General features: G+C 50.9%; 1 long non-coding RNA gene across 1 annotated transcript; it reads right to left on the reverse strand.

The window, feature by feature from the left end:
• Nucleotides 1–697, reverse strand: LOC120242966. Its single transcript, XR_005531189.1, has 2 exons — nucleotides 583–697; nucleotides 1–351 (listed from the first exon to the last, which is right to left on the reverse strand). It is a non-coding gene; the product is annotated as an uncharacterized LOC120242966 (long non-coding RNA).
• Between the last annotated feature and the right edge of the window lie 25,512 nt (nucleotides 698–26,209).

The raw sequence follows: 26,209 nt of genomic DNA on the forward strand, positions 1-26,209 counted from the left end.
CCCCTTGTCCTTTTTATATTGAGCCACTTACGTAAGCATCTTTTGCTTACAGCCCACGAATTTTAGGAAGTACAGGCTACTTGTGTAGGTAGCTTCCAGGGATTTGGTGAGCTGGGCAGATGGGATGCTGGTGGTTGGAAAGGAGAGGAAAGCAGTTCCTGGGACTCTCACCAAGATGAGAACATCCCACAGGCAAATGATCAGGAGGGAGGAGGTCTAGTCTGGAGCCTCCAGTAACTTCATCTTTTCCGCAGCGCCAGGATGCTCTTGCTGCCCTTCCTGACATCCCCTCTGAGGCTGACAGACAGGTGCCCACTTCAGCAGCACATCCGGAGTCTTTGTCGGTTATTCCTACAATGGAGAGCGAGAATTCATCATCATCATCATCATCATCATCATCATCATCATCACCACCACCACCATCAATATGGCTGACGTTTATTGAAGGCTGCCCGTGCGCCAGGCACGATTTTCAGTGCTCTGCCTCTACTGCCTCGTGTAGTCCACACACTTCCCCCCTGAGGTAGTTATTACCACTGTCCTTGTTTTCCGGATGGGGCAGGAGTGGGTGAGAGAACTCACTCGAAGTTCCACAAGCTAGCGAAGGGCAGAGCTGGGAGGCACCCAAGTAGCCTGGCTTCGGGGCCTGTGGCCTCAGCTGCAAACACAGGGACCGCTTGTGCCCGTGGCGGGGGCGGTAGACGAGTGTGGGGCTTCCCCTCCGTCCACACCCCTCTTTCCCGAGGGCTGCCCCTCCCCACCGAGAGGACAGCAGGCTTGTCCTCAGACCTCATCTCTAAGGCCAGAGCTGTTTGGAAGAAGCTGATTCCTCTGGCTGACGTCAGCATTGGTCTGTTTTCACCGGTCTTGGCCAAAATGGTGGGGGAGGCGGGGTGGAAGGGAGGGGCGGCAGACAGGAAGTGACCCCTCCTGTCCACCCACAGAGGCAGGGACTGGATTTCTCAATCTTCCCCTCTGAGAACATGGTTTTGGACTTGGATCTGGGTCTGGTGCAGGGTCAGCTGTCTGTCAGGTGCGCGTCCTTGGGCAGGTTGAAGAGTTTCTCTGAGCTTTGGTTTACTCGTTTGGAAGATAAGGCCAAGAATGTACCCATCCCCCAGAGAAGAGGGGACCTGGAGGCTCCTGGTGCTTACCCAGGGCCCGGGAAGTTGTAGCTGCCCCAGGGATGAGCACGATGCAGGGGGTTCAGACAGCAGCCTGCCCACCCCCTAACCCCCTGCACGGGACCCACGGACTAGAGACCTGGCCCCAGGCTCTCCCAGCTGATCCACAAGGCCTCTGCAAACCCCGTCACCTTGCAGTCCACAGGCTACGGAGGCTGGTATTGTTACGGAGGGGAAAAGAGGCAGCGTAGGAGAGGGGCGAGGACTGGGAGTGAGGCAGGGTTCCGGGTTCGAATCCCTCCTCTCCAGCTGCGGGGCCTGGGCCCAGTCACTCCTCTCTGGGCCTGGGTTTCCTCTTGGACAAAAACAAGCTCCTTTTTCCTATCCGTCACCCCCAACCCCATCTGCCGAGCTCTTGTGGAAATTAAATAGAATAATGTTCAGCAAGCACACGATCGTAAGACATCGTAACATTAGAATCACAGCTAAAACATAGAGGGTTAACATGCAAGTCAGATGTAGGTCAGATCCTGTCCTTCCGCTCGGAACTGTCCATTGCTCTCATGTCACTCAGAGCAAAAGCCAGGTCCTTACATGGCCCACAAGACCTTAGACTGTCTGTCCACCCCCACCCTCCTTTCCCTCTCTGATCTCACACCCTGTGTCTCTTTCCTCACACCACTCCAGCCACGTAGGCCTCTTTGCTGTTGCGGGAACGTGCCAGGCAAGTTGTGCCTCAGGGCCTTTGCACCGGCTGTTTTCCCTGCTGGGTGTGTGATTTGGCCAGACATCCACTGACCCCTCCCTCCTTTGCTCACATGTCACTTCACTGACTTAGTTAAATTGTGCCCCGCCCCCACCCTGGCCTTACTTCCGGGCCTTACTCCCCTGCTCAGTGCTCAGTTGCTCAGTATCCAACCCGCTGTCTATAGTGTACCTGTCCTCACGTGAACTGCTGGTGTCCCTGACTACGGGGCAAGCTCATGGGGCAGGGGCTTCCTGCCACGACTCCCACGGTTGCCCCAGTGCCTGGAAGAGTGAGCAATCGGTGCGCACAGAGGGAACAGACGTGGCGCTTACCACAGAGCCCAGGCCCAAACACTAGCTTGTTCAGTCCTCACAACAGACCCATGAGGCGGGGGCTACTGTTATCACCCCCTCCCCCATTTTGCAGATGGGCAAACCAAGGCGCAGACAGGGGGAGTGGCTTGCCCATGGCTTAACTGCGGGTAAGCAGCGGGCTGGGATTCGAATCTTTGTCCGTCTCTTTGTGCCCTGGGTGTCACCTGGGGCAGGTGCAGTGGGGGTCAGTGTCCTCTGAGTCTCCAGCTTCCTGGGATGAGGCTATTGGTGGGGCTTCTGTCCCACTGCAGAGTGAGCTCTGTGTCTCATGGGGGCCAAAGAACATTGGGCGGCGGGCAGGGGGGAAGGGCAGGGCACACCTTAGGCTCTGGACGATGGTGAAGCCCACACCTCCTATCAGCATCGCGGCCCCCACGTTTGAAGCCACGAGGAGGGTGGTGGCGGCTCCTCCGGTCACGGACAGAACGGGATCTGGCTCGATGGGCTCAGCGTCTGTGGGTTCCACGTTGTCTTCTGGGGACCAAGAAGGGGTGAGGCTGGAGGAGCCATCCTTCCTCTGCACCCCTGCCTCCCACCATTTCACCCCCTGAGCGTGTCTTCCATCTACCCCACTCCGATCTCCACTCCAGCCTCCTCCAGGCTCTCCTCCCCCTCCCCTCCACCTGCCCCCCCCCCCGCCCCGACCTCCCGCCACACGGAATGTGACCCTGTTCCTCCTGCTCAGAACCTTGCTGTGGCTTCCCAGGACCAGGGCGCAAGCATCTCTCATCGTGGCCTCTGAGGCCAGTCAGCTGGCGAGCCTCAGCTCTCCCTACCCTCCACCTTTATAACCCAGTCTCACTGGACTCTGCTCAGTTTTCTAAGCTCACCTCTCTCTCCTACTTCCAGGCCTTTGTGCCCCCAGAATGGAATTCACGCTATTCCACCCCCCGCCCCCACCTTGGCCTGGATGATTCCTCTGTATCCTAGTATCAGCTCAGAAGTCCCCTCCTCCAGGAAGCCCTCCCTGATGCCCTTGCTGGGTCAGGTGCCCCCTTGGGTCCCACATCCCTTGGCTTCCCCCACCCCAGCCTTGCCCACTCTGGCCACTACTATTTGTGGACAGGTCTGTCCCCCATTCAAACATTACTGTTTGGGGCCAGGGCCAGGGCTGTCTTCGTCACAGAACATCCCCAGCACCACCCAGCACAGGCTGGTCACGTAGTAGGTGGGCCAGTAAACATCTCCTGAATAGCTGATGAATGAGTAAAGGGGGGACTTGGAAGCACCATCATTCTCAGTGGGTGTATCAGAGTCACCAGCTGCTAGAAGGTGAAACTTTTTTTCCCTCCCAACAAATCACCTCAAAACCAAATCTTGAAGCTCCTACTGGACCCTGGCTGTGAAGAGGTTGCAGCTCACTGGGACCCCGCCAAGCCAGGCTTTCAGCACCCCCGCCCTTTCCGTGCTCTGGACCTTTGTGCATGTGGTTCCTGAGGCCCAAATTCCTCCCCTGCTTCTCCGCTGACCAGTTCCTCCGTGTCATTCTAGCTCACCCCAAGCCGCTTCTTCTCCGTGCATAAGCACGTGAAAAATAATATTCATGAGGATAGCTGCTATTTAAAGCACCTGCTTTTTTTTCTTTTTTTAAAGTAGGCACCACGCCCAGGGTGGGGCTTGAACTCATGACTCCAAGATTAAGAGTCACATGCTCCAGGGACTGAGCCTGCAAGGCTCGGAAGCACCTGTCTCTAACAGGTATTCTGATGGCCTCCTTCACACAATTTCTGCTCCTTCAAACAGTCTTGCAGAGGCTGCCACTGTCACCCCGTGATACACAGGGGCTAAGAGAGACTCAGAGAAGTCACTTCTCCTAAGTCACCTGGCCAGGAAGGCGGGGGCAGGAATTGAACCCAGATTTGACAAGGTACTCAACCGCTTTCCTGATCCCAGCGAGCTGTTTCTGTTATTGGTACCCGTGGCCCTGTGGTAATAGTTACAAATTAATAATACGGATGTTGCTACTTGTAGCGATGACATTAGCTCAGGTTTCCTGGGCGCTCACTAGAGTTCAGTAGCGCTGGGCACTATTATCTTGAGCTGTTCACCTCCTTCCTCACTGAATGCTCACAAGGAAGCTTTGGGGTGGTCACAATATTTTCTCCATTTGCAGGTGAGGACACTGAGGCACAGAGACATCAAGGCACTGGTCCAGAGTCACACAGCTAGAAGAGAGTGAGCCAGGATTCCAATTCCAAAGCCCACGCTCAGAACCGCTTGTGATCACCTGCATTTTTTTCACAGGTGGGTGCCGAGACCCAGGGAGGTCACGTTCACCCAGCTAGCCAACCACTTGAGCCAGGGCCCAGATGGCTGGCCCCAGATCCTCAGCTGAGCTTTTTGTTAGAGCTCATCTCTTTCTTCTATAAAATGGGCTAAGAATCCCCAGTCTGCTGGGCAGAAGGAAGGACAGGATGACATCTTGGCTACCAAGGGGTCTCAGAGTGGACAGCTCTGTAGGTGGCCCGGAGAGCTGACCACAGACCGGCAAGGATGCAGAAGTCTGGGGTGGGGCTGGGGGACTCACGCGGCAGCGGGAGCGAGAGCGTCACGGGTGTGGAGGCGTACTGCCCCTGGCTGTTCTTGGCGATGCACATGTAGGTGCCCAGATGCTCCAAGGACACGCTCCGGATGATCAGCATACTCCCGGTGTCATAGGGCTTCCCCTGGAGGGTCCAGTGCAGCACGGGTTTGGGGGTGATGTAAGAAGCCAAACACTCCAGGACCACCGAGTAGTTGAGGTCGCTCTGGATAATGCCATTGATGGCACTGGGGAACGTCAGCAGCATCACCCCATTGGAGCTGGCTGTGTGAACAGAGAGCGAGGCCACATGGACGGGGACCGCTCAAAGAGGCAGAGCACGTCTTTTGTCTACCACGGAGGCATTCATTCATTCACTCATTCATTCATTCACTCATTCATTCATTCACTCATTCATTCATTCACTCATTCATTCATCCATCTATCAACAAATGTGTTTGCAGTTCCTGATCTGTGCCCAGTGTTGCTCTAGACCTGTTGGACCCCTCCCCCAGCCCCTCCCCCTCACCACTTCCAACCCCCCTGTATCTGCTGCCTGAGCACTTTCCCTGTGGCTGCAAAGCCTTTTCCTCCCAAGGAGAAAGCAGGCCAGTGTTTTGGGAAATGGATACTTCCTGGGCAGCCTTGCTAACACAGGCCGGTGTATAAATATCCCAGCTCTCCTGCCCTCAGATGGCCCCCAGCCAAGAAGCTGGGAGGAGTGGCTGCCTTCTGGACTCTTGCCAGCAGAGTGCATGGAATTGGCTGAGGCGTTAGAGAGAGGGAAAGAGAGGAGTCAAGGAAGCCTCCAAGGCCTGCGGCCCGTGGCTGCTGGAAGTTGCTCTTTGCAGACACAAGGCATATATAATCTGCATGATAGTTTTCCTTCCATGTTTTCTTTTTCAGGTTAAAGACTTGAGGTCCAGGGGTTCTCAGGCCCGGCCTACATGGTCAGAGAGAGAGGCACAGCTCATATTTAAAGCCGGGAAGTCTGATGTCATGGTGAGTCCTGGGAGCCTCCATACTGAGCTGCTTTCCAATTTCAGTGCAAGATGAGAAAGTGAAAAGAAGTTCAGCTCAACTAAAGAACTCATGGAAGGCTTCCTGGAGGAGGCGGTGTCTGAGCAGGAGGAGAAAGAGCCTGTCGTCGGGTGTAGAAATGAGAATCAGCGTAACAGCCGCTTGGATGTGGTTCTTCCCAGGAGCCAAACACCATTCTGAACACGCGCTAAGTCATGGTGGGTTATACAGTGAGTGAAACCTGGCCAGGCTTGGGCGAAATCCGTTAGAAGCTTGTAGTCAGCCTTTGAAAGGTGACGTGAAATATAATAGAAAATATCAGAATGCATTACTCACGGCAATAGTTGTTGTATGGTTTTTTTTTTTAATTTTAACATTTATTTATTTTTGAGAGACAGAGAGAGACAAATCATGAGCAGGGGAGGGTCAGAGAGAGAGGGAGACACAGAATCCAAAGCAGGCTCTAGGCTCTGAGCTGTCAGCACAGAGCCCGATGCGGGGCTCGAACCCACAAACTGTGAGATCATGACCTAAGCTGAAGTCAGATGCTTAACCGATTGAGCCACCCAGACGCCCCTGCCATTACTCCATTTCACAGGTGAGGACACTGACAGACACAAATGGGAAGTCACTTTTCAAGGACACGCGGCTGGTAAGTGGGGAGCCTGCTTCGGATCCTTTCTCTTTCTTCCTCTCTCTCTCTGCCCCTCCTCTGCTCGTGCTGTCTCTGTCTCTCTCCAAACAAATAAATAGACTTAAAAAAAGAAGAAGATCTGGCCTTCAAATCACAGAAATGCAGATGGATGAGCAGAGGCAGCCTTTAAATTTTCTGGGGGGAGGTCCAAATCCATCCACATAGAGGTGGGTTCCCAGCGGGATGTTGCTAGGCCGGGGAAGCATGTGGAAGGAGATAAACTCCAGCATCACAGAGAGTCACGTAGAATCCCAGCTTGGCCTTTTGCTTCTGGGTGACCACAGGCTATTGACATCACCTCTCTAGGCTTCAGTCCCCAACCTGTGCAACAGGGCCGGTGCTCAGAGCATTTGCTTCCTTGGGTGGCTGTGAAATCCCCCGTGTTTGGTAGGTAGTGAATTCTCAGTAGCTTGGAGCCCGTCCTTCCTGCCTTTTTGGTGTTCACTCCGGGGGCCTCTCTGCAGGAGCACATCCCAGCTCAGGGGGTCCTTCCCCTGGGGAGCCCCACCTGCCTCCCAGGCTGGCTTCTCACACCTCCGTGCCTACGAGCCCAGCCTCACCCAGGAGACGAAGGCACCGAAAAAGGACTTGATGCCGGCATAACAATCAGCATTGGTGAGTGCTTTGCTGAGTGGAAGTCTGAGGTCCCTTGTGAGGCCTTACAAGGCCCTGCACGGTCATCCCCAGGGGCCGCCAGCTCGCTCTGCCTCCCCCGGCCTCACACGGCCTGCACCCTCTCCACGGCTCTGCTCCTGATTCCTCACGCTTTCCGGGTCACTCTTGACCCCTCCAGCCTTGCCCGTGCTGTTCTGGCTGCCTGAGAACTCGGTCCCTCTTGGGGCCCACTCACCCTTGTCCGGAATCTGCTCTGTCACACTCCTGCGTCCTCTGCCAGCTTCTGGCACTGTGTCTTCAGCTGTGATCAGGTCGCCGTGGGTGTCCAGCGTCTCCTGGCCGGCGCTGTGGCCAGGCCCCGGGAGGCCCTCGGGGGGGAAGATCATGGTCTCCGGCCAGGTCTTGTGTTTCCGGAGCCAAGAAGTGGAGAGGAGGCCATTGAGGCTCCCAGGGACAGGCAGGCGGGCACTGGCCCCTGCGGTCAAGGGGTCTGGAGATGCAGAGGAAGACGGCTCCAGGGAGACAGAGCAGGTGCAGGAGGCGATCAGGATACCTTGGAGGAGGCGGGAAGAGAAAGGAGGGAGCAGAGGGAGCAAATGAGATCGAGGGCGAGTCGCCGCCCTTGCAGGTAAGCCTTCCTGGGCGGCGACGGTGAGCGGGGCACCCTGAGAGTTACTGCGATGATGACAGAAATGATGTAGAAATAAAAGAGAACGTTCACTGAGCACCTCCTATAAGCCAGATGCCGTTCTTAGCACTGAACGCGTATCACCTTACTTCTTTCCATCGGCCCCTGCGAAGCGCGTACTATTCAGGGTAACGGGCACATCCGCTCTCTTGCCTTCTCTGCCCTGCTCTGCTTCCCGAAAGGCTGACTTCTCGGAGCTGCGTCATCAGGTCCCCTTGTCTTTTGCTTCTGGTTGGCTTCTGCCAGTGCGAGGGACGGCTCCCTCCCTGGTCCGTCAACAAGGGGGGGCTGTGCTCCCCTACCAAAGCTGCTGTTGGGGGGCTCCGTTTATAGGCCACTCTCTTTGTTTTTTGTTTTTGTTTTTGTTGTTTTTTTTTTTTTTTAACTTACTTCTGAGATAGAGAGAGCGTGAGCAGGGGAGGGTCAGAGAGAGCAGGAGACACAGAATCTGAAACAGGCTCCAGGCTCCGAGCTGTCAGCACAGAGCCCGATGCGGGGCTCGAACCTACGAACTGTGAGATCATGACCTGAGCCGAAGTCGGACGCCTAACCGACTGAGCCACCCAGGCGCCCCTATAGGCCACTCTCTTTGGGTCCTAGGGTCCGCTGTTCTCCGTATGGCGTCTAGCACAGAGGAGGTAACAGCTTCTGCTGTGGCCAGCCTCTGGGCACTGCATGGTCCCAGGTGTGTCTGCTATGCCTGCCTATACCCCTGCAAACAGTCCTTTTATCAATCTCCCCTCCACCTATGACTCCTTTTGAGTAGACCATTTTCCCGCCTCAACCCTGAGTGACACAACTGTTACATCCCCAGTAGGGAGGAGGAAACGGGAGCACAGAGACTTGAAGACCACTGTCCAGGATGCCCCGGTGAACAGCAGAGCTGTGATCCACAGCTCGGCACTCAACATTCTTCTTCTTCTTCTTTTTTTTTTTTTAAATTTTTTAAATGTTTTATTTATTTCTAGGAGAGAGAGAGACAGCGTGAGCAGGGGAGGGTCAGAGAGAGAGGGAGTCACAGACCGAAACAGGCTCCAGGCTCTGAGCTGGTTGTCAGCACAGAGCCCGACGCGGGGCTTGAACCCACAAACCGCGAGATCATGACCTAAGCGAAAGTCGGACGCTCAACCGACTAAGCCACCCAGGCGCCCCTCAACATTCTTCTTCTTAATGCTTATTTATTTTTGAGAGAGAGAGAGAGAAAGTGGGGGGGAGGGGCAGAGAAAGAGAGAAACAGAGGATCTGAAGCGGCCTCTGTGCCGACTGCAGAGAGCTGGATGTGGGGCTCAAACTCATGAACTGTGAGATCATGACCTGAGTCGAAGTCAGATGTTTAATGGACTGAGCCACCCGGGCACACTAGTAGTCAAAATTCTGTCAGTAAACTAGACTAGTGAGTGTCCCTCCTCCCCGCCCCCATCACCAGTTGCTTTCACTTCCTTTAAAGTTTTGTGTTGCTTAATGCTTGGAGTGGAATTCTTGGTCTGGCTCCAACCCTAAGCACCTAGCCGCTCCACTCTTCTGCCTCTCACTGGAGTGGTGGCCATTGCAGTAAGAAGGCAAGGTCCAGTTGGGGTACCCGGGTGGCTTGGTTAAGCATCCTGCTTTGGCTCAGGTCATGATCTCGAAGTTCCTGGGTTCGAGCCCCATGTCGGGCTCTGTGCTGACAGCCCGGAGCCTGGAGCCTGCTTCGGAATCTGTGTCTCCCTCTTTCTCACTGCCCCTCCCCAATTCGTGCTCTGTCTCTCTCTGTCTCTCAGAAATAAATAAATGTTATTAAAAAAAAAAAAAGAATTGGGCTGCCAGTGTGCAAATCCCAAAACTTATTAGCTCTGGTGACCTTGGGAAAATTCCTTATCCTCTCTGAGCCTCCATTTTCTTATCTATAAAATGGGAATGATAACATCTCCAGTGATTTTCAACTGGGGATGAATTCATTCCCCAGGGGACATTGGAAACGTGTAGAAATCTTTTTGGGTGTCACGGCCTGGGGTGGGTGGGGTGCTTGCTGCTGGCATCCAGCCAGGAGAGGCAGAGGATGGCTCTAAAAGTCCTACGACACTCAGGGCAGCCCTGAGCAGAAGGAATCATTGGGCCCAAAATGTGAGTAGTGCCGAAGCTGAGAAACCCTGATCTGATGCCTGCAAAGCGCTTAGAACAGTATATGAACAAGGTGATTACAGAATCAATGCCTGACTTTATAATTATCACTATCAATTTTTTTTGCTTCCACAATTGCTGGTACTTGGTATCCTGCAAATATACCTTTTAAAGATAAAAAAAAAAAATCAATATGGGGCACCTGGGGGGCTCAGCCCGTTAAGCGTCTGACTTCAGCTCAGGTCATGATCTCAGTTTGTGAGTTCGAGCCCCGCGTCGGGCTCTGTGCTGACAGCTCAGTGCCTGGAGCCTGCTTCGGATTCTGTGTCTCCCTCTCTCTCTCTGCTCCTCTTCAACTCGTGCTCTGTCTCTCAACAATAAATATATGTTAAAAAAAATTGAAAAAGCACTATAATAAGCGATAACCTTTTAAGGCTCAGAATTGCCCACTTACAGAACAAATGTGAAAACATCCGCTCTCTTCTGGAATGAGAAGTGGTGGCAAGGGGGTAATGATCCCCCTGGGCAGCATCACCCGAAGCAAACATTGCTGGAAGCAGGTGTGAGAGGTCAGCCGCAGGGGGTCAGGTGGCCCAGTGCCAGGGGCTGCGCCAGGTTCTCCCAGCCATTTCCTCGGGCAGGGAAACTGAGGCACTGTAAGCTGGAGTCTCAGATCCAAGGTCATAAGTGGCGAGCCGGGGGTTGTCCCACCACAGCGCCTTATGGGTGAGTGGGTGGGCTTACTGCCCTCTTCATACCTCCACTGATTTCATCTGTGAGTCGGCCGCTGGTAGGACTTTTCTATTCCCCTGCTCATAAGCCGTCTGTGGCTCCCCAGTGCCCTCATGTCGGACACAGTGCAGGTACACTTGCCTGGCACCCTCCTACATCTCCATGCCCCTCTCACCATCTTCCCTCATTCCCTGCATCAGACAGACTGAACTCCAGGCAGGGGCTTTGGCCTCCAGAAGCGCTGGTCTCCTTTTGTAGAATACTGTTCCTCCCAATTCTTTATCTAGCTGTGGTTCTAGTTTCAGCTCAGGTTCCCTCTTCTGGAGCCTTCCCTGACCCTCAGGTGTGCTTGGCAATAGATGCTACAATGTTTGGGCAAGGACCTCAATAGATGAAGTGAGGTCTTGCTCTTTGCTGCAAAGCGACAGGAATAAAATATTCTCTACCCAAGGATCTAGGTGTCACTTTTCCTTCCTCCCTTCCTCCCTTCCTTTTTCTTCTTTTAATGTTTACTTATTTTTGAGAGACAGAGCGTGAGCAGGGGAGGGGCAGAGTGAGAGGGAGACACAGAATCTGAAACAGGCTCCAGGCTCTGAGCTGTCAGCACAGAGCCCGACGTGGGGCTTGAACCCATGAACCGTGAGATCATGACCTGAGCTGAAGTTGGATGCTTAACCGACTGAGCCACCCAGGCGCCCCTACACACACACACATATATTTTAAGCTTGCCAGATGAAGGATGGAATGTCAGATCTGGAACCATAGAGATGATTCCAGAACTCTTACTTTATAGAGGAGCGTGGTTATTCGACTCAGGGACATTCCCTGAATGTGTACATGCATACACACCCCAGATGTTATACCCCATGATCTCAGAATCTCTGCGGAGGTCCCAGAGGCCGAGAACAAACGAGCAGGTGCCGAGCACCCCCATTCCCAGCGAAGGTCCAGCTAACAGGGGCTGCCTGTCGCTCTGCCCCTGCCGGGCTGTGGGAAGGGAGACCCCAAGAGGAGGTGGCTCAGGGTGAGGCTTTGTGGGGAGAGCTGAGAATGAACTGTGAGTTCCCCCCCAGGGGGGAGGGGAGGGCCGGGCCTTTCTCCCTCCCCAGGCCGATTGAAGGCAGCTCCAAGGGAAGATTCTGGAGCTGGAGATGCGTCTCCTGGCATTAGAGAGAACTTAGACCTCTAAGTCTCCAGATAAGGGAGGCGGTGGAAGGGACCCGTGGGCAGAGGCCATAGAGGCTGGAGTGGAAATGACCCACGCTGTCAACCAAGGTGTGACAACCAAGGCATCTTTGTGTTTCGCATGAGCCAGTGATAGATGCTTCCACGGGGAAATGGCTGAAGTCTGTCTGGCAAAGACTCTCATAAGAGAGGGCTCCTGATGGCCGATCTTGGCAGACAGAGGCTAGAGGGAGCCAGGAGGTGGCAGGCAGCCTCCAGTGGGTCCACTCAATGGCGTCACCCCACGTGACAAGGGTCTCAAAGCACCCCCCCACCCAGCCAGGTCCAAGTGGGGGTGCCTCAAGCATACAGCAGGGTTTGTCTCCATCTTTCAGCCATGGTCTCTTCCTTGCCTTCCTCCCCTCCGCCCATGACCCTAGGGGCTGGGGAAGCCACAGACCAGAACTCCGGGTGAGGAGGAAGGACACAAAGAGACACAGGCGTGAGGCCCAACCTCACTGCAGTCTGACATGGGCCTGAGCCGGGGATGGGGCGAGGCTTTAAACAGGGTGCAGGCGGGGCGCCTGGGGGGCTCAGTTGGTGGAGCGTCCGAATTCGGCTCAGGTCAGGATCTCACAGTTTGTGGGTCCGAGCCCCGCATTGGACTCTGTGGTGACGGCTCAGAGCCTGGAGCCTGCTTTGGATTCTGTGTCTCCCTCTCTCTCTGCCCCTCCCTTGCTCATGCTCTGTCTCTCTCTCTCTCTCAAAAATAAAACATTAAAAACAACAACAACAACAACCAGGGTGCAATTTGCGGTTTTGAAACAACATAGAACCAGACCTTTCAAGATCTGGAAAAGGAGGCAGTTCCTTCACTCTCTTTGGAAAGTGTGGTCTTGGAAGTCAGACCATCTGGGCTCAAAATCCTCCCTCCGCCACTTGCAAGCTGCGTGGCCTGGGGAAGGCATATAACCTCTCTGTGCCTCAGTTTCCCCCGCTATGAAATGGGGATCATGTAGCCCTTGCCTCACAGGGTTAAGAATGAAATGTTACCACATGAAAGCGCTCAGAACAGGCCGGCATGCAGAAGAACTCAGTCACGTGACCTCTTTATGATGATTGTCATTTGATTATTTTATTTATTCTTCTTAAAAATTTTAAAAATGTTTTATTTATTTCTAGGAGAGAGAGAGGCAGCGTGAGCAGGGGAGGGTCAGAGAGAGAGGGAGTCACAGACTGAAACAGGCTCAAGGCTCAGAGCTGACAGACAGCACAGAGCAAAAAGCGGGGCTCGAACACACGAACCGCGAGAACATGACCTAAGCGAAAGTCGGACGCTTAACCGACTAAGCCACCCAGGCGCCCCTCATTTGATTATTTTAAAAATTATTATTAGATGTAGCTAGCAGGCATGAGCGGAGTGTTCTGGTGAAGGGGGGGGGGTGGTTGTCCTTGATTCTGATTCTACCCTGACCAGCCAGCCATCTTGGGCAAATAACTCATTCCCTCTCTGGGGCTCACTTTCCTCCTTTTTTTTTAAAAATCTAGTTTTTTAAATGTTTATTTACTTTTGAGAGAGAGAAAACACAAGTGGGGGAGGGGCAGAGAGAGAGGGAGAGAGGGAGTCCCAAGCAGGCTCCGCGCTGTCAGTGGAGAGCCTCATGGGGGCGCAAACTCACAAACCCTGAGATGGTGAGGTCTGACCAGAGCTGAAATCAGGAGTTGGACGCTTAACGGACTGCGCCAGCCAGGCGCCCCTCACTTTCCTCCTTTGTAAAAAGGGTACGTGGCACAGCCTCTTGGGGATTTCGGGAGCTGCTGTGCATTTCCCCAGTGACCAGAGTCAGAGCTGAGTGCAGGTGACTCTGACTTGGACAGACACTCTCCCTGTCCCCAGCCCTTGGGTGAAGCCACCCGTCTCTCACGCACCTGTTAGAAGCAGCCTCTTCCAGGGAGGGCTGTGGCCGGGGCCGGCGTCCAGAAGACACCCCATGCCGCCTTCTGTCCAGCGGCCGCAGACGCGAGGTCTCCCTGGCCCGAGTGGGGCCTCCCTAGACGGCACGGTCAACTAATCAGCCTTGGCCCCGCCCCCGCCCCGGCCACACCCCCGCCCCCTTCCCGCGCTCCGGCCTTGGGCTGGGAATTCACTTCCCAGACCCCCGCTCTCTCATCTCTAGCACTGGGTTAGTGGTAGAGGTGGGTGGGGAGCAGGCAGGGACAGGATTCTGGGAGAAAGGGCTCTGGGGTTCTGCTCCCCCCCTTCCTACCCCCCTCCCCTTCCAGCCCTGGGAGAACGATGAAGACGGAGGGTGGGGCAGGATTGTCCTGCCTCTGTTACTTTACATCAGAGAAGAGGAATGGCCAAAGGTCATCAGGTAAGAGGTAGCGGTAAGGCGGGGGCCGCCTCTTGCTGGCCTCCTGACTTTGCTCCAGACTCCGTCTCTGAGCCTCTACTCTTCTCCTCTGTAAAATGGGGATGTTTGTTGGTCATCAAGGGGCCTCTGGACATCAGATACTCTGCAGAGTGCCTAGTGTATAGTAGTTGTTCAACGAACTGGCAGTAGCTATTGAAATAATGCTGAGTCTTGCTGTTGGTATCCAGGATGTCCTGGGGGCATGCTCGGAAGCCTTTTCTAAGGGCCTTGCTCTACTGTCTCCTGAATTTTGGATTCTGGAAGGATAAGCCACAAAAGCTCCTTTCTCTCAAGTTTTTGATCCATTCTTCCCTCCTTAACAATTGTATTGTTCAAACTAATAGCTGGTGTTTACTGAACACCTCCCGGGCACAGCACTTGCCCTTTAATTAATTAATTGAATGCTCACAGCAACCTTGACGGGTCAGTATGACCGTCCCCATTTTCCAGTGGCGCACAGAGGCTAAGTCATTCACCCAGCCCCACACAGCTATTCACAATGGCAGCTGTCAGTTCTTGGAGGGAGCCGCCTCAGGGCCTTCGCACTTGCTGCTCTCTTTCCTTAGCACCTTACACAGATCATTTCATGTCTGACTGTATCTTATTGTTCCCGTCTCAGATCAGATATCACCCCCTCAAAAGGGCCTTCCCCCATGCCTGCTGCAAGTCAGGCCTCCACCCCTTGCCAGCCAGGCACTCCGTTTTATTTTCTTTCCAATATTTGTCCACTTGTTTATTACCTGTGTCCTCTCTCCCACACCTTCCTCTCCAGAATGTCAGAAGGGTAGGGGTTTTGTCCGAATTGTGGCTGGCTGTGTCCACAGTGTCTAGAACAGTGCCTGGTATATCATGGATCCTCAATAATTTTTTTAAAGTGAATGAATGAATGAACGAGTGAATGAGTGCAATGGGTGCATTGGAATTTGAACTCAGATCTGACTCAGCAGCTCATGCCTTTCCCTCTCAGGGAGGTCCAGTTCTATCCTGGGGCAAAGTTTAACTCACAAATCTTTAAAAATAGTCATGATCAAGTGACTTGGTTATATCTTTATTGGCATTAGCCATACTGCCTTTTTTATGATTTTTGCGAAGGCCCCTGCTGGGGTGATTAGCCAGGCCAGGGGGGCTACCAGTGGGTGATAAACAACACAGCTAATAGTCATCTGTGGATGATGAGTCTGTGGTTTCAGCGTGTCGGGATTTCGGGGTACCAGCTCCTGGAGTTTCCTTTGGAAACCTGCCTTCGGCTGGTTCCAGAGCAAGGGAGCCCAGGTCTGGCCAATCAGAGCACCTCTTCCTCCCACCACAGTGACTGGGGGAGGGCTGGACACATGACTGAAGCATAACCAATAAGTAGAAGGAGGAGGAGAGAAGAAGGAGAAGAAAAGTGGCAATTCACCTTTATGGAATTTCTCTCCCCAGAACCCAGAGCCCCAGTCTGAGAAACACTTAGCCAAACCCAAATTGAGGGACATTCTACAAAATAGTCTGCCGAGAAATTATCACAAAAGAGACTCAGGAGATGTGAAAACTAGATGCGGTGTGGGATCCGGGACTGGATCCTGGAACAGAAGAAGGACATTAGTGGAAAAGTTGGTGAAATCTGAATAATGTCTAATGTTAAAAAAAAAAACAAGTCCCACTTGGAGGAAACAGTCATGACAATTTCTAGCATTTAGGGAGAACTTGACTCTGAGTGGGGCGCAGTACAGCAGCTGTTGCCCTTCTCCTGGTACAGAGGAGGAAAGCGAGGCACAGAGAGCAGAGCTGACTTACCCGGGGCCATGCAGTGGTAGATGACTGGGCGGACCCAGGCGCTGGTTCTGGAGTCCGTGATCTTAAGCATTATATGCACCAATCTTTTACTCATTTGGGTTCTGAAGTCCGTGATCTTAAGCATTATATGCACCAATCTTTTGCTCACTTGGGCCTCCTAACATCCATGGGTGTTAAATATTGTTTCCATTTCTTCCCACAGGAAAACAGAGATATAACTGATGTGGTTAAACACATTGTCCAAACTCTTGTAAGTTACACTTCCTTACTTCCTCCGGTCCTTGGACAATGAGTTTCCTGAGACACAGGTCAGGTCCCTTTCCCTGGCTGCTTGAGCCCTTGGAACATCGTTCATTTCTCCTGTTGCGTGCGCGCGTGTGTGAGCTTGTGCGCATGCGCGCACCCATGTACACGGGCTAAGTGTGTTGGAGGGGAGCCGTAAAGCATCATTTTATTAATAACAGGATAAATAGCCAGTGCTGGGTGGCGGTGGACAAAGCCAAACTGTAAAAGGCAGCTGGGAGGCCAAAAGCCCCCCCCCCGTCAGGCCAGGAGATAGGTTTGGTTTTGGGGGTGGGGGGGGAGTCTTAGTTCACATGTTTCATGTTTCCGTGGAAGGACTGATCGGAGGCAAACCCAGCTCCCCCCACCCCCCGGGGGGGGGGGTTGGAAGTATCTGCCTACCTTTAGGTTGTCACGACGCCTGAGGACAGAACAGTGTTGATGTTTAGGGAACTAAACAGCCTGCTGGGATATGCAGGGAATATCCTTTATGGCAGAGATTCGCGTTGCCTAAAACGCCAGTAGCGCCCCAGTTAGAAACCTGGAGTTGGCATAAGGCCCTGGCTTTTGTCCCCACTTCCCTGTTAGACTGATGAGTCTGACAGAGAAAATAGAACATGCGTGGCTCAGACCCTCTCCTTCTGTTTTTTTTTTTTAAGTTTTTTAATATTCATTTATTTTTGAGAGACAGACCATGAGTGGGGAGGGGCAGAGAGAAAGGGAGACTCAGAATTTGAAGCAGGCTCTAGGCTCTGAGCTGTCAGCACAGAGTCCGACGCGGGGCTTGAACCCACGACCTCTGAGATCATGACCTGAGCTGAAGTCTGAGCCACCCAGGTGCCCCTCTTCCTCTGTTTTTGGCTCTGTCTGTCTCCAGAAATTGTCCAATTTGGTCTGTCATCCCCTGCCACCACCTCTGTGATAAAGGGCCTACCAGAAGTAAGATTATATGGAAGAGAAATGAGTGGTGCCCACACCCCCTTTTTCATAGTTACAGAAGTTTTAGCTGGGCACATGGTTGCCTGGAGTAAAGACTACATTTCCCAGCCTCCCTTGCAGCAAGTGTGGTCCTGAGACCAGGTTCTGGTCCTTGAGATGTGAGCATTAGTGCAGTTTGGGGTCATGCCTTGAAAGGAATGGGGCCTTCCTTTCTTATTTTCCCTTCTTTCAGCTAGAGCGGGGACATGGTGGGGTGGCATCTTGGGCCATGGGGACAAACACAACACCAGAGGGATGACCAAGAACAGGACGCAGGAGCCCAGGCTCTAACACCTTCACAGAGCTGAGCTGGGCTGGGCTGTAATTAAAGCAATTCTTATTTCGAATCTGTCACACACAGCCACATTCACAGCCTCAGGTAAGCTGTTCAATTTAAAGGAGCAGAAAGGAGGGGGAGGTGATGGCCAACCCGCCAGGCCACCCAGCTCTGTGACATTTCCTGATATTCTTTATTGTTCAGGTAATAAAGCCAACATGTTGCCCTCCCTCTCTCTCTATTGGTTCTGCATTTAGGCCAGGATGAAGGGGGATAGTCATCGAGATTTTAAGTTTCCCCACAGTGGCTAGTAGAAAAGAAGGTGCAAAGATGGAGCAGCACCTGGGTGGCTCAGTCAGTTGGCGTCCAACTTCGGCTCAGGGCATGATCTCACAGGTGGTGGGTTCGAGCCCCATGTCGGGCTCATAGCCCGGAGCCTGCTTCGGATTCTATGTCTCCTCTCTCTGCCCCTCCCCCACTCATGCTCTGTCTCTCTCTCTCTCTCAAAAATAAATAAACATTAAAAAAGAAGAAGAAGAAGAAAGAGGTGCAAAGAAACCAGCGGTTATCTGGAGCTTTGTCTGCAAAGCAGGCCTTGCTTCTGCAGGGGAAAGACCAGAGATGGGTTTCCCCCTGGATGTAGGAGGCTGAAGACAAAATGTCCCAGGGGTTTTAGACTGGGGATTCATTTGCTCAAGGCTTCCTTCTGATCTGCCTTTCTGTGCTACTGAGGCTGGGAAGCTAAAACCACACTTCCTCACTTCCCTCGAAGCCAGGGCTCTGCCAGTCTGACTGCATGAGATCTGGAAAGGGGAAGTGAAGTGGTGGCCCTGCTTCTAATGTTTCTGCCCCACGGATTTCGACAAGCACAGTTGGGTAGAGGCTGGTGTCTTTTTCCGGGGCACTGCCAGCAATTGGCTTCATGCATTTTTTTAAATATTTTTATTTATTTCTAGGAGAGAGAGAGAGAGAGACAGCATGAGGAGGGGAGGGTCAGAGAGAGGGAGATACAGACTCTGAAATAGGCTCCAGGCTCTGAGCTGGCAGTCAGCACAGAGCCTGACGCGGGGCTTGAACCCATGAACCACGAGATCATGACCTAAGCGAATGTCGGACGCTTAACCGACTAAGCCACCCAGGCGCCCCTGGCTTCATTCATTTTGAGGGGCTCTTATCTGTGTGCACCTAGCAGGCTCGGTCTGGTTCTGGAGCTAACAACCCCAGTAGTGGCAACTTTTTGATTTCCCACATTTCTGTGATGGTGGAGTTAGCAGCTTCTCCAGTGGGTCGGCTCTAGGGCTTCACTTCTTCACCTGGGGGGCTGGCGGGGCTTACAGAATCAACTCCCTTCTCCTTCCCATCAGAGGGCTCGGAACTGTCTTTCCCTGGGGTGGGTCTGTCTCCTTGAGCCTCTCAGAATTGGAACTAATCCAATCTTAAATCAAATTAGATCCCCAAGAATGTCATAGCACCCAGACCTAGTCTCCCAATATTTAGAAAATATAGATGTGGGGGGCACGTGGGTGGCTCAGTTGGTTGGACATCCGACTCTTGATTTCGGCCCAGATCATGATCTCAGGGTTGTGGCATTCGAGCTGAGCGCGGAGCCTGCTCAAGATTCTCTCCCTGCCCCCTGCTCCTCCCTTACCTCTCTCTTTCTCTCTCTAAAATAAAAGAAAAATAAGGCGCATTAGCATTTCCCACGTGAAAGCAATTTTCTCACGTTGCTGTTTCAGTCACAGCCCATAGATGGGTAGGAGGAAAACATGAAGTTCAGTGACACAAACTGTTTACATAAAAAGGTCTGGCAGCGTTATGGTGCTCTTTTTAGCTCCACGAGCGTGGGAGAAGATAGACGTGACACTGAAAATTCCCAAGTCTTTGCACTTTTCAGGAAAAGAGTATCGACGTAGGTAGTATTAGCAAGGGAAGCAGATCATTAGTTTCGACAATTAGTCCAGATTGAGGAGGCGTTATGGACTAACTTGTGGTCCCTGCCCCCCTTCCTATGTTGAAACCCTGAATTCCAATGTGGCCATATTGAAGACAGGACCTTTACAGAGGTAATGAACTTTATTTTTTTTAATTTATTTATTTTTACAAATAGTTTATTGTCAAATTAGTTTCCACATAACACCCAGTGCTCATCCCCACGAGTGCCCTCCTCCATGCCCATCCCCCCCTCCCCCTTACATCCATCAGTTCTCAGTTTTTGTCAGCATTAAAGAGTCTCTCATGGTTTGCCTCTCTCCCTTTCCCCCACCATTTCCCCCCTTCTTCTCCCCCTTGTTCCTCAATTAAGTTCCTCCTAATCCTCCTATATGTGCAAACATATGATATTTGTCCTTCTCTGCCTGACTTATTTCACTCAGCATAACACCCTCAAGGTCCATCCATGTTGCTACACATGGCCAGATTTCATTCTTTCTCATTGCCATGTAGTGTTCCATGGTATAGATAAACCACATCTTCTTGATCCATTTGTCCACTGATGGACACTTAGGCTCTTTCCATGGTTTGGCTATTGTTGAGATGCTGCTATGACCATTGGGGTACATGTGCTCCTATGCATCAGCATTTCTATATCCCTTGGGTAAATTCCTAGCAGTGCTATTCCTGGGTCATAGGGGAGTTCTATTGTTAATTTTTTGAGGAACCTTCACACTGTTTTCCAGAGGGGCTGTACCCGTTTACATTCCCACCAACAGTGTAAGAGGGTGCTCGTTTCTCCACATCCTCACCAGCATCTCGTGTTCTCTGATTTGCTCATTTTAGCCACTCTGACTGGTGTGAGGTGGTATCTCAGTGTGGTTTTGATTTGTATTTCCCTGATGAGAAGGGATGCTGAGCATCATTTCATGTGTTTGTTGGCCATCTGGATGTCCTCTTTGGAGAAGTGTCTATTCATGTCTTCTGCCCATTTCTTCATTGGATTATTTGTGTTTTGGGTGTGGAGTTCCTTATAGATTCTGGATATCAACCCTTTATCTGATATGTCGTTTGCAACTATCTTTTCCCATTCTGTTGGTTGCCTGTTAGTTTTGTGGGTTGTTTCCTTGGCCGTGCAGAAGCTTTTAATCTTGATGAGGTCCCAATCGTTTATTTTTGCTCTTGATTCCTTTGCTTTGGGGGATGTGTCAAGTAAGAGGTTGCTGCGGTGGAGGTCAAAGAGGTTGTTTCCTGCTTTCTCCTCTAGGGTTTTGATGGTTTCCTGTCTCACATTGAGGTCCTTTATCCATTTTGAGTTTATTTTTGTGTATGGTGTGAGAAATTGATCTAGTTTCATTCTTCTGCATGTTGCTGTCCAGTTCTCCCAACACCATCTGTTAAAGAGGTGTCTTTTTTCCATTGGATATTCTTTCCTGCTTTGTCAAATATTAGTTGGCTGTATACTTTTGGGTCCACTTCTGAGTTCTCAATTCTGTTCCATTGGTCTATGTGTCTGTTTTTGTGCCAATACCATACTGTCTTGATGATGACAGCTTTGTAGTAGAGGTTAAAGTCTGGGATGGTGATACCTCCCGTTTTGGTTTTATTTTTCAGTATTACTTTGGCTATTCGGGGTCTTTTGTGGTTCCATACAAATTTTAGGATAGTTTGCTCTAACTTTGAGAAGTATGCTGGTGCAATTTTGATTGGAATTGCGTTGAATGTGTAGATAGCTTTGGGTAGTAATGACATCTTAACTATATTTATTCTTCCTATCCATGAACATGGGATGTTTTTCCATTTATTTGTGTCTTCTTCAATTTCCTTCATAAGTTTTTTGTAGTTTTCATCATACAGATCTTTTGTATCCTTGGTTAGGTTTATTCCTAGGTATTTTATGGATTTTTGTGCAATTGTGAATGGGATCAGCCTCTTGATTTCTCTTTCTGTTGCTTCATTGTTGGTGTATAAAAATGCAACCGATTTCTGTACGTTGATTTTGTACCCTGCAACTTTGATGAATTCTTGGATCAGTTCCAGTAAGCTTCTGGTGGAGTCTGTTGGGTTTTCTATGTAGAGTATCATGTCGTCTGCAAAAAGTGATAGTTTGACTTCCTCTTTGCCAATTCTGATGCCTTTGATTTCCTTTTGTTGTCTGATGGCTGATGCTAGGACTTCCAGCACTATGTTAAACAGCAGTGGTGAGAGTGGACATCTCTGTCATGTTCCTGATCTCAGGGGGAAAACTCTCAGTTTTTCCCCGTTGAGGATGATGTTAGCTGAAGGCTTGTCATAGATGGCTTTTATGATGTTTAAGTAAGTTCCTTCTATCCCAACTTTCTCTAGAGTCTTTATTAAGAAGGGATGCTGTATTTTGTCAAATGCTTTTTCAGCATCTATCGACAGGATCATATGGTTTTTATCTTTTCTTTTGTTGATGTGATGTATCACATTGATTGATTTGTGAATGTTGAACCAGCCCTGTAACCCAGGAATGAATCCCACTTGATCTTGGTGGATAATTCTTTTTGTGTGCTGTTGAATTCGATTTGCAAGTATCTTGTTGAGAATTTTTGCATCCGTATTCATCAAGGATATTGGCCTGTAGTTCTCTTTTTTTGCTGGGTCTGTTTCTGGCTTGGGAATCAGAGTGATGCTGGCTTCATAAAATGAGTCTGGGAGTTTTCTTTCACTTTCTATTTTTTGGAATAGCTTGAGAAGAATGGGTATTAATTCTGTTTTAAACATCTGGTAGAATTCCCCGGGGAAGCCATCTGGTCCTGGGCTCTTATTTGTTGGGAGATTTTTGATCACTGATTCGATTTCAGAGGTAATGAACTTTAAATGAGGTCACAAGGGTGAAGCCCTAATCCAACAGGATCAGAGTCCTCATAGGAAGACAAGACAACACCAGGGATATGTGCACATAAGACAAAGCCATCTGAGGACAGCGGGATGTTGCCTATCTCTAAGCCAAAGAGAGGCCAAAGTCGGTCCCTACTGATCTTGGACTTCCAGCCCGAGAGAAACAATTTCTGATGTTTTAGCTATTCAGTAATATTTTGTCAGAGCAGCTCTAGCAAACTAACAATGGGAGTTTAAAGGTGGCTCTCAGAGGATGTGGCGACATCAGTCTTTGAAGTCTGGGTGTCTTACAGACAAGTCTCCTTTGTTAGAAATACATTTACAAGGACAGTTTTATGAGGCAAAGAGTCTCTGCTTTTCTGAAGGTGCAGGAGACGTCGGAATATTTTCTCTTTCTTGTGTTGCTGAAGTCTTTGTTACCAGCAGTTAGAACAGCCGAGTTTCAAGGCAAAGTCTTGCAATCATATATATATATGTATGAGATAGCTATGTATATCAAATATGTATAAGTATATATAGTATATACGTATATGATATATATGATATGATACATAGGATATACATATATATATCCCTATGAGTATAAAGAAGCACCTTTAACATGGTCAAAACTTTCACAATGCAAAGGAAATGTGAGTGCTAGGATTTGGGGGGAAAGTTTTCTGCTAGCAATTTCCGAGAGCAATTTCTTTTTTTAATTAATTAATTATTTAATTAATTTTTATTCATTTGTGAGAGAGACAGCACGAGCAGGGGAGGGAGAGAGGAAGATGCAGAATCTGAGGAGAGGATCAGCAAGGGAAGCAGATCATTAGCAGAATCTGAGGAGAGGAAGAGAGAGTCAGAGAGAGAGGAAGATACAGAATCTGAAACCGGCTCCAGGCTCTGAGCCAGCTGTCAGCACAGAGCCCGCCGCGGGGCTCGAACCCACGAACCGTGAGATCATGACCTGAGCCGAAGTCGGATGCTTAACTGACTGAGCCACCGAGGAGCCCCTCTCATAGCAATTTCTAAAGAATAATTTCTTTTTTTAAAAAATTTATTTCTAGGAGAGAGAGAGCGAGACAGCGTGAGCAGGGGAGGGTCGGAGAGAAAGGGAGTCACAGACTGAAACAGGCTCTAGGCTCTGAGCTGGCAGTCAGCACAGAGCCCGACGCGGGGCTCGGACCCACGAACTGTGAGATCATGACCTAAGCGAAAGTCGGAGCTTAACCGACTAAGCCACCCAGGCGCCCCTCTAATAGAATAATTTCTACTTCTATTATAATCGTGCCTCGGATAGACCTCATTGGCTATGACACTTCCACTGTGGAAAGTTATGAATAACGGGACTGTAAATAAGTAAACACAAAGCAGGCAACGTTTGTCACCCACCAAGATAAAGAAACACGCAGGATAGAAATAGAAAAATTTTGGTTTGAGTCGTTCCAGGCTGGCTTTGAACCTGCGCCATCGTTTGGACTTCCTGACCTGTCACTTTATATCCCATTTGGAGGTTAATGGTGATATTCCACTAGCCCAGATGTTTGGAAGACATCTATGTCTTCACAACTGCCTCACTCTCACAGAGCTGAAAATTGAAAAATTGAAAAATTCTTGTCTTCTCGCAGAGCTGAGGAGTCTACGATGGTGACGAGTCCAGTCTTCAAGTCTCACTGGGAGGTGTGGGGCGGTGGTGGGGGCTTCTTCCCCTTGAGGTCCATTTCGTATTTTAAAACATTTTAATGGCCATTGCATCTTGCCACCCGTGCCCCGTTCCTCGCGCAATCCCACGCTTAACTGAGCCTGGGCTATGATCGGATGAGAAAACCAGCCTTAAAAACATCAGTTTGGGTGCAGGAGATGGGTGCCCCAACTCGAAGCGGTTTGACACTCTGACACGCACTGCTGGGTGTAGCGGGGATTCCCATGACAGGGCGGTCCCTGAGCTGGTTAACACAGTGGGTCAGTGATGGCACTGAAACCCCAGGTTCTGCCTCTCCCTTACCAGCTCTTGACACATGAAACCACAAGGCCAAAAACCACCACCTGCGCCAACAACGTGAGGCGAAGGGCCATTCCATCGCCAGCTCTCTTCAAGAGCCAATAAGACATTTCCCGTCAGCCTCCGGCAGACGTCCTCTCACTCGCATTGGCCAGAACCAGGTCACATGACCAGCCCTGGGAACGGGAGCATCTGATTGGCTCAGCCTTTGGCCAATCAGGATTTGTCCTTTTTGAATGGGCTTCAGTCTGGAAGTCCCAGCCCGGAGGAGGAGGAAAGGGGCTTTAACGCCACCCTGGGGCTCGTTTCTCTGGCGGCTAAGGCACCGAGTGGTGGGTGCCGCCGAGGCTCTCCCGCAGCCTCCCCCAGTCTCCCAGCCCTGCAGCCTCTGAGGCGGCCTCCGGACCCCCCACCCCAGTTCACCTCTCTCCCCAGCCTCGTGCCCTTCTGTCCTCGTTCCCCAGCCCCGAAGAGCTGCCCCATGGAGCGGTGTGGCTGGCGGGGGACCGGCGCCTCCTGCCAAGAGCCACGGGGATGAGCCCTCCCGAAAGTGGGTCTTCCACCCCAAACACGCCCTCGGTTGAGTTAACTGCAGCTTCACCCCTCATCCTCATGAAAACTCGCAAGAGGCTCTGAGTCAGCACCGTCCAGGTAAGCGGACCCCAAATTCCCGACACACAGAAACTGAGTGTCACCGTAACTTTTCAAGCCATGGATTTTCTGAGTAATTTGTTACACAGCAGTAGGTGCCCCCCTACACAAGGACACCAGGCAGATTCAACTGAGATAATATAGACGCATTGGTTTATGGTACGCACTCAAGTTCAATGCTACTTATTACTATTTAAATTTTTACTGTGGTTTATCATACTCCACCTCCCTTCCCCAGAGGTTTAAAATCAGTCCCTTATATGTGCGCTTAGGCTGAACTGAGAGCCATGTGCCCGCCCTTGGGAAGTGGGAATCAACACCCAACAATGGAAATATAACGTGAACCATATACGTTTTAAAATATTCTAGCAGTTACGTTAAAAAGCAAAAAGACAGGATAATAGAGTATTTTCACGTGTTTGGCACTGCCTACATGATACTGACTTCAGCTGGTCGTCATTTGGTAGCTTTGGATTAGGAACTGTATTGAAGCTCAATGTAACTAATGTATATTGAGTTGTGGGAATGCTTCAAAATTGTATCTTGAAACTTGGGTATTATGAGCTATTAACTAAAGAAAAGCTAGGTGAGAATATAATAGTCATATATTTGGAGAGTCACTGATTTTAGCATTCCTTACCAAAAATGGATTGTCTTGACGCAGGATTTTTTTAAAGTTTTTAATTTAAATTCCCGTTGGTTAACAGATGGTGTCATAGTAGTTTCAGGTGTGCAGGATAGTGACTCAACGATTCCATACACCCGGCACAACAGCTATGTTGACCGCTTCTTCCCTGAATTATTTTCTATTGTTCAGAGGAAACCGATGACTATTTTTGTCTGGTATTCGAAGTCCTTTGTATTCTGACCTTTGTTGACCTTTCCATTCTGAATTTCTGCCCGGGTGCATGGAGGCGTGTGCGCTCCATATGAGGCCACGGCCACACTCCCCCAATTAGTTGGCGGGCAGAATCTAGTCCTTCAGGGATTACTGAAGCTTCCTCTACAGCCCCTTCGATAAGGCTCCACCGACCCCCCGTGCCCCCAGGGCGCTGTACTTGCTTTTGTGGTGCCCGTCACGTCCAGTTGAGGCAATGCCTCCACAACTACTCTGCGTTACCAAGAGTAAGGGTCCCGCTGTGTTCGGCTGTGCAGCCCAGAAGCCCCAGGCAGGGGCCCAGAGGAAGCCCTGAGCACATATCTGATTGATTGATATGAGCAGTGCGTTATAGGTCAGAGAGCTACTTTTCACTCCTGGGTGTCAGAATCCTCA

This window comes from Hyaena hyaena, unplaced genomic scaffold (assembly GCF_003009895.1).
Source record: "Hyaena hyaena isolate Hyena2069 unplaced genomic scaffold, ASM300989v1 scaffold_9, whole genome shotgun sequence".
In the NCBI taxonomy this organism is placed as follows: domain Eukaryota; kingdom Metazoa; phylum Chordata; class Mammalia; order Carnivora; family Hyaenidae; genus Hyaena; species Hyaena hyaena.